The 8,918-nt window shown below is 36.6% G+C and overlaps 1 pseudogene; it reads left to right on the plus strand.

Annotated features, from left to right (window-relative positions):
• LOC108520597 (ferritin light chain pseudogene) overlaps window positions 1–8,771 on the plus strand; it is a 122,603-nt pseudogene extending 113,832 nt beyond the window's left edge.
• Window positions 8,772–8,918: the final 147 nt, after the last annotated feature.

The following is an 8,918-nucleotide window of genomic DNA, read 5'->3' on the forward strand; positions in this document are numbered from 1 at the left end:
TTTTTTTTTTTTTTTTTTTTTTTTTTGATGTCTTTCTCTGGTTTTGGTTTCAGGATAATACTAGCTACATAGAATGAATTTGGAAGTATTCTCTCTCTCTCTCTCTCTCTCTCTCTCCCTCCCTCCCTCTCTCTCTTGGAATAGTTTAAATAGAATTGTTATTCTTTTTTAAATGTTTCATAGAATTCAGCCGTGAAGCCATCAGGTCCAGAATCTTTTTTTTTTTTTTTTTTTTTTTTTTTTTTTTTTTTTTTTTTTTCTGGGAGACATTTTATTATGGTTTCAATCTCATTACTTGTTATTCGTCTGTTCAGGGTTTGGATTTCTTCCTGCTTTAATATTAGTAGATTGTATGTGTTTAGCAACTTGTCAATTTCTTCTAGGTTTTCCAATTTATTGGCATATAGTTGCCCATAGTAGCCACTAATAATTCTTTGAATTTCTGCAGTCATTGGATGACATGTTCTATAAATATCTGCTAGATCCATTTGGTCTATAATGTAGATTAAGACAAACATTTCTTTGTTGATTTTCTGTCTGGAAGAAATAGCCTCCAACTATTGTTGTACTGGGGCCTCTGTCTCTCCTTAGCTCTAATAATATTTCCTTTATATATCCTGGTGCCCCAGTATTGTTATATCTTCTTGTTGAATTAAACCCTTTTTCACTGGGATAGATAGAAGGACATACTTCACGTAATAAAAGCTATATATCGCCGACCCTCAACTAGTGTCAGACTAAATGAGGACAAACTGAAAGTCTTTACTCTGATTTCTGAAATGCAACAAGGATGCCCACTTGTACCACTGTTATTCAACATATGACTGGAAGTCCTAGCTAGAGTGATCAGACAAGATAAATAAATAAAGGGCATCCAAACTGGAATAAAAGAAGTAAAATTTCCCTTGTTTGCAGACGATATGAACTTGTATTTGGGAAAAAAAAAAGCAAACCTATAGTGACCCTTTTGGTTTCTTCTTATAGTTTTTTTCTTGTAATCTATTTGTCTGATATAAGTATAGATAGGCCTATTTTTTTTTTGGTTTCCATTGGCATGGAATATCTCTTTCCATCTCTTTATTTTCAATCTATGTGTATATCTTTGCAGGTGAGGTGTGTTTCTTATAGCATATCAATGGGTCTTTATTTTATTAATCCATTTAGCTACTCTGTCTTTTGATTGGAGAGTTTAATCCATTGATAATCAATATTATTATTAACAAATAAGGATGTACTCCTACTACTTTGTTATTTGTTTTCTGGTAGTTTTTTGGTTCTTTCTATTCTTTCTTCTTTCTCTCTCTCTCTCTCTCTCTCTCTCTCACTCTCTTTCTCTTTCTTTCTTTCTTTCTTTCTTTCTTTCTTTCTTTCTTTCTTTCTTTCTTTCTTTCTTTCTTTCTCTCTCTCTCTCTCTCTCTCTCTCTTTCCTTCCTTCCTTCCTTCCTTCCGTCCGTCCTTCCCTTCATCTTCTTTTAGTTCAGGTAATTTTCTCTGGTAATATAATTTAGTTTCCTGCTTTTCCAATTTTTTGTGTATCTGTTGTGTGTTTTTTGGTTTGAAGTTATCATGAGGTTTGCAAATACTATCTTACAACTCATTATTTTAACCTGATAGCAACTTAACACTGTGTAAACAACAACAACAAAAAATCAAAAATGAAACTAATAAAATTATATGCCTTAACTTTGTACGCCTTCTTTTTAACTTATTTATATCTTATTATTCTTACCTTATTGTACTCTCTCTGTCTTGGAAAGTTGTTGTAGTTATTATTTTGGATTGGCTCATCACTTAGTCTTTCTACTTAGGATAAAAGTAGTTTACACACCAAGTTACAGTATTACAACATCCTGTGTTTCTCTCTTTACTTAATGTTACCAGTGAGTTTTGTACTTTCAGGTGACTACTTATTGCTCATCAATATCCTTTTCTTTCTGCTTGAAGTATTTACTTCAGCATTTCTTGTATGACAAGTCTGGTGTTGATGAAATTCCTCAGCTTTTGTTTGTCTGGGAAAGTTTTTATTTCTTCTTCACATTTGAGGGATATTTTTGCTGGATATACTATTCTAGGTTATTTTTCTTTCTTTCTTTCAATACTTGAAATATGTCATGCAACTCTCTCCAGGCCTGTAAGATTTCTATTGAAAGGTCAGCTGTCAGGCATATTAGAGTTCTGTTGTATGTTATTTCTTTCTTTTATCTTGCTGCTTTTAGGATCTTTTCTTTATCTTTGACCATTAGGAGTTGGATTATTAAATATCTTGAGATAATTTTCTTGGGATTAAATCTTTTTGGTGTTCTATAGTCTTCTTGTTTTATTGATGTCTTTTTCTAGGTTTGGGAAGTTCTCTGTTACATCCCTTTGAATAAACATTTTCCCTATCTCTTTATCTATCTCCTTTTAAGACCAATAACTCTTATATTTGCCCTTATGAGGTTACTTTAAAAAAAATTGTCATTTTTTAAAAAATTTTGTCTACTCTGATTGTATTTTCAAATAGCCTGTCTTTAAGCTTACTAATTCTTATTTCTGCTTGATCAATTCTGCTTTAAAGGACTCTGATACATTCTTCAGTATGCCAATTGTATTGTTCAGTTGCAGAATTTCTGCTTAATTCTTATTAATTATTTCTATCTCTTTGTTAAATTTATCTGATAGAATTCTGAATTCCTTCTCTGTGTTATCTTGAATTTCTTTGAATTTCCTCAAGACAACTATTTTGAATTATCTGTCTGAATGGTCACATATGTCTATTTCTCCAGGACTGGTCCCTGGGACCTTATTTATTTCATTTGGTGAGGTCATATTTTCCTGGATAGCACTGATAGTAACACATGTTCTTCAGTTTCTGGGCACTGAAGAGTTATCTAGTTATTGTAGCTTTCACTTTCGGGGCTTATTGGTAGCCTTCCTTCTTAGGAAGTAATGCTGTGATCCTTGCAGACTTGTAGGTAGCATCTTAAATGGCTTGGGGAAGATTCAGGAGAATTCTCTGGATTACTGTATTGAGACTCTTTTGATCACCTGCCATTCAAGACTGTCTTTTCTACATGTTCAGTGCCTCTTTTGATACGTAGTTAAAACCAAGTACTGTGAGTATTAATCTGATTTTGGTTCTTATAAAGGTGTTTTTTTTTTTTTTTCTTGTATAGACAGTTGTTAAATTAGTGCCCTTGTTGTGGGAACAATTAGTGAATCCTTATATTCTGCCATCTTGCTCCACCTCTGTCTCTGATTCTGTTTTAAACACCAAAGCATATATCTATACTATAGAAGAATGCAATATGAAAGTTCTTAAATAGAGCAATTCATTGATTTAATATACCGAGTCTCACAAAATTTTAAAAATATATTAACATATTGAAAGAAAACTACCGCAAAATACTTCTGAGAATATGAAGAACCAATTTATGACATCTCAAGCTAATAAAAAAATCATATATTGATGAATACAAGCATAAATCCACTAATAATATTACCATTGTTCAGTAAGTAATAAATAGAGACACATGTATAATTTAGAAAGTAGAGAAAATGAGAAGCCAGAATAACTTTTACATATGACGCTTAGATAAATGAACTAATAGTGAAACCATTCACAAAACAGGGATTATTGGAAAATAAGCAGGATGATAAAAGGGAAGATTATTTGGGTCATGTTGACTTTGAGGATTCTATAAGTGGAGGAATATTGTAGGCAGTAGATATATATGGGATTACCGCTCAGAAAAGTGTAAGCTAGTGTTGACACTTGAATTATAAGCACTGGAAATGCAGAGTGTGGAAAAAAATTAATCAGGTGAGTGCAGAGTGAGATCTAAAAAGAATAAAAAGGACAAGAACAGAATCTTAGGAAATAATAGTTTCAGAATATGAAGAGGAAGAGAAGAATGCTGAGAGGAAATCACCAAAAACATTGAAGGGAATTTGTTAAAAGTAATGTAATGAAAATCAGGAAGAGAGTGATAGAAATTGTCAAACACAAGAAAGATCAAGCAAGACTCATGCAATTGAAAATGGTCTTTATAATAATTAATTGAGGGCTGGGTGCGGTGGCTCACACCTGCATTCTCAGCACTTTGGGAGGCAGAGGTGGGCAGATCATGAGGTCAGGAGATAGAGACCATCTTGGCTAACATGGTGAAACCCCGTCTCTACTAAAAATACAAAAAAATTAACCAGGTGTGGTGGCGGGCACCTCTAATCCCAGCTACTCGGGAGGCTGAGGCAGAAGAATCAGTTGAACCTGGGAGGCAGAGGTTACAGTGAGCTGAGATCGAGCCACTGCTCTCCAGCCTGGGCGACAGAGCAAGATTTCATCTCAAATAATAATAATAATAACAATAACAATTAATTTATAATTATTGACCAGTTAAAACAGTTATTGCTTAAGATCGGGGTTTGAGATGGGAATGGGGTGGTAGTAAAGCAGCTGATTGTTGTCCGTTGATAATAGAGTAAACGTATAGAAGTGGTAACAGTTAATGGAAACTGAGAATATTTCCTGTGAACAGAAGGAGAGGCATGCAGGATCTAAGAAGGTAAATTTTAAACATGGAAATGACTGAAACACTTATACACAGATTGTGGGAAAATAGCTATTAAAGAAAAAGAAGGGATAACTATAAGAGACAGAGAGGCAAAATTACCAACAGAGTATGTCTATGCCCCTAAATACATAAAAGTGAATATAATCACATTTATATTTTTATTATGCTTACGTTTCTGGATATGAAGTTATAAAGACACACTGCTGACTTTAATTTACTTTTCCAATGTTCTATTACTCATATAAGACTTCAGAAGTGAAATGTAGTCCCAATAAAGCAATTCAAAATAATTGCACAATTGGTAGAATTAAAGGACTATTGACTATAGTGAAGCATAATTTATTTAGCTCAATGCTTTTGAAACTTGTCATCAATGTGACAGTATATACCTGTTCTTTTCAAATAATATTTGATTAAGGCATTTTACAATCCCAATCATCATCACTGTGTGACATTCCATGGCCAGGAGTGTGTTATATTGTATTAATTCACACATGTATGCACTGATAGTACTCAGCTCCCAATGTGAATGAATATTGCACATTTCGTGCTCTGTCGTGTCTCATTGCATTAATAGCCATGTGTGTGATGAGGTCTGTAATCTATGGCTATTTTACAACATTTTCAAATGCATTTGTCATGAATGGAGTAGCCAAGTACTTCATTAAGTAATCTAGTTTTCATGAAGCATATGTCTCCAAGAGCAGGTTGGCATTTAAGGTAATGTAAGTTGCTTTCATTTACAAAAGACAAAAAAGGAGGGCACTTATAACTCTTAATTTACATCAGATCTGTCTCATAATTCAAACAATGTGCTGATAAGACCTCTCATTTACCATTGTCACATATCTTCTTTTGGGTAGATATATTTAACTTTACACCAACTACTAAGGAGTTCTTCTGAAACCTTTTATTACAATACTTACTAGAACATATTGTGAGGGAGAGTGCAACCTATAGTAAGAGTCCTGACCACGGATACTTTGCATCCATCTTATTTTTTTATTATTATTAATTTAAAAATTGACTGGCAAAGATTGTATATATTCAAGGTCTACAACAAGATGATATATGTATACATTGCATAATGATTACTATTATCGTATTAATGAATATATCCATAGTTACATGTTTTTGTGTATTTATTCCTACGATGAGAACTTTTCTTTCTTTTCTTTTCTTTTTTTTTTTTTTTTTTTTTTTTTTGAGATGGAGTCTCACTCTGCTGCCCAGGCTGGAATACAGTGGTGCCATCTTGGGTCACTGAAACCTCCACCTCCTGGGTTCAAGTGATTCTCCTGTCTCAGCCTCCTGAGTAGCTGAGACTAAAGGAGTGCACTACCAGGCCCGGCTAACTTTTTGTATTTTTAGTAGAGATAGGGTTTCACCATGTTGGCCAGGCTGGTCTCGAACTCTTGACGTCAGGTGATCTGCCTGCTTCAGCCTCCCAAAGTGCTGGGATTACAGGCTTGAGCAACTGCACGTGGCCAGTGAGGACTCTTAAAATATGCTCTATTATCAAATTTCAATTTAAAAATACAGTAGAACTTAACTCATCTTATAACTGAGAGTTTGTACCTTCTGACCAATATTGCCCCATTCCACTATGACCCACCATTCTCTCTGCTTTGATGAGTTTTAATGTTTAGATTCTACATACAAAAAGTTCAATGCAATATTTGTCAATCTGTGTCTGACTTATTTCACTTGACATAATGTTCTCCAGGTTCATTAATGTTGCTTGCAAATAGCAGCAAGATTTCCTTTTTTATTTTTATTTATTTATTTATTTACTTATTCATTTTTTTGACAGGGTTTCTATCTCTCTGTTTCCCAGTCTGGAGGGCAGTGACATAATCTCAGCTCACTGCAGCCTCAACCTCCTGTGCTTAAGCAATCTTCCCACTTGAGTCCCAATCCCCGATCCTCAGTAGCTGGGACTACAGGTCCATACCATCATGCCTGGCTAATTTCTGTACTGTTTTGTAGAAACAAGGTTTCACCACATTGCCCAGGCTGATCTTGAATTCTTGGGCTCACGGGATCTACCAATATTAGCCTCCCAAAGTGCTGAGATTTCAACTGTGAGCCACTGTGCCTGGCCAAGATTTCCCATTTCTTTTTAAGGCTGAATAAGAATCTACTGTGTATATATACCATGTTTTCTTTATCCATTCACCCATTAACAGACCCTTTTTCCCATATCCATTTGACATTTATTAGTGGCTTTAAAATTTCTTTTCTAAGGATATGAAACTATATGGTCATTAAAATCACATATGGAAAATCACTTTATCAATAGAATGCAGTTAATGCAAATTATTCTGATTATACATGCATCAAGGCAAAAATACTAAAGCTTTAAATCGTTAGTTTTGAAGACATAGGGGACTAACTTCTGGATTTTAGGTAGACATTTTCAAATGAGGCCATGAACTCTATTGGGTTTTCAACAAACAGTGAAAGAAAGAAGTGGCACTGAACTTTCTTCCTCGGAGACTGGCCAAATATTGAGAACACAGAGAGCAGTGTCAACACCAAGGAAGAAGTGATAGGACATACTTGAATTGTGGAAAATCTTGGCAGAGATTAGGGGATTCACCAAAAAAAGGGTGATATCAGCTTCCATGTAAGTGGGCTTGCTATCATTGTCCCCCAAAATGTCAACAGGAAGCTGAATAAGTGGCCAGAGCTTTCCTGCTCTGGAGGCTTGGTAAGTTCAGGGGGTTGAAGAATTTGAAGATTTTCCTCAAGTGCTTTATCATGACTGACAGCCTCTTTATATTATACAACACAAATCCATTTATGGGATTGTTTTGTTTGTTTGCTTGTTTTAACCTCCAACAACTAGACTTGAGACAAACAAAGTGAAAACAATAACAAAAGTAATAGCTCTTCCAAGGGACTCAGCAGCCAAATCAAAAAAGAGCTGGCAGGACAATAATAAAACACATCCAGAGAAACAGAAGTGCTAAAGAATGTGGCTACCAGAAGAGAAGAATTTAAAGATATTCAAGTACATCACATATACACACGTACATATAAGATATTTGGTGATTGAGAAACCTATGATTTTTTTTTTTTTTTTTCACATAAAGTCTTAGGAGATATATTTAAGGAGAGGATAGTCACTGGTGAAAGAGACTAGTGACCCAGAAGATCCAGTGTAAGAAATATCGACCGGGCGTGGTGACTAAAGCCTTTGTAATCCCAGCACTTCGGGAGACTGAGGTGGGTTGATTACCTGAGGTCAGGAGTTCGAGACCAGCCTGGCCAATATAGTGAAACCTCGTCTCTATTAAAAATACAAAATTAGCTGGGCCTGGTGGTGTGTGCCAGTAATCCCAGCTACTTGGGGATTGGTGAGAAAGGAGAATTGCTTGAACCTGGGAAGCGGAATTCACTGCACTGCAGCCTGCGTGACAGGGCAAGGCTCTGTCTCAAAAAAGAAAGAAATATATTGGCAGCCCATTCGGAGGACCCAGAGATCTGTGTCTTGCTTCAACATTGTTTGGACGGAACAGATCCAGGGACTCTTTCTTCCAGCCTCCGACTACCCTGGGATCTCCTCTCCACTTGCAACCTCTGGGACCATCTTCTCGGCCATCTCCTGCTTCTGAGGCCAGCCAACACCGTTTTTGTGGTTAGCTCCTTCTTGCCAACCAACCATGAGCTCCCAGATTCGTCAAAATTATTCCACAGAGGTTGAGGCAACCATCAACAGCCTGGTCAATTTGCACCCGCGGGCCTCCTACATCTACCTCTGTCTGGGCTTCTATTCCCACCGCGATAATGTGTCTCCGGAAGGCGTGGGTCACTTTGGCGAATGGCCGAGGGGAAGCTCGAGGGCACAGGACATTTCCTGAAAATGCAAAGCCAACATGGCGGCTGCGCTCTCTTCCATGACATGCAGATACCTTCTCAACATGAGTAGGATAAAACCCTGGATGCCACGGAAGCCAGCATAGCCTGGAGAAAAAAAGAAATCAGACCCTTTCGGATCTTCATACCCTGGGTTCTATGCACACAGAATCCCATCTCTCCTGCTTCCTGGAGAGTCACTTCCTACGTAAGGAAGCAAAACTCCTCAAAAAGATGAGTGACCACCTTACCCATCTCCATAGGCTGGCCAGCCCAGAGGCTGGGCTGGGTGACTATCTCTTTGAAAGGCTCACTCTCAAGCACGACTACGGGCCTACTGTGCCCAGGGACTTCTGAAGGGCCCCCTCATAAAGCAACAGGGCTTCTGCCTAAGCCTCCTAGGAGCCACTAGGCAGCTTTTTGAACTACCCTGGAGCACTCTCTCAATCCTTGGAATAAGTGGAAATAAAGCTTTATGAAGCAGGAAGAAAAAAAAAAAAAAAA

Source organism: Rhinopithecus bieti, unplaced genomic scaffold (assembly GCF_001698545.2).
Source record: "Rhinopithecus bieti isolate Rb0 unplaced genomic scaffold, ASM169854v2 scaffold_51763, whole genome shotgun sequence".
NCBI classification, from domain to species: domain Eukaryota; kingdom Metazoa; phylum Chordata; class Mammalia; order Primates; family Cercopithecidae; genus Rhinopithecus; species Rhinopithecus bieti.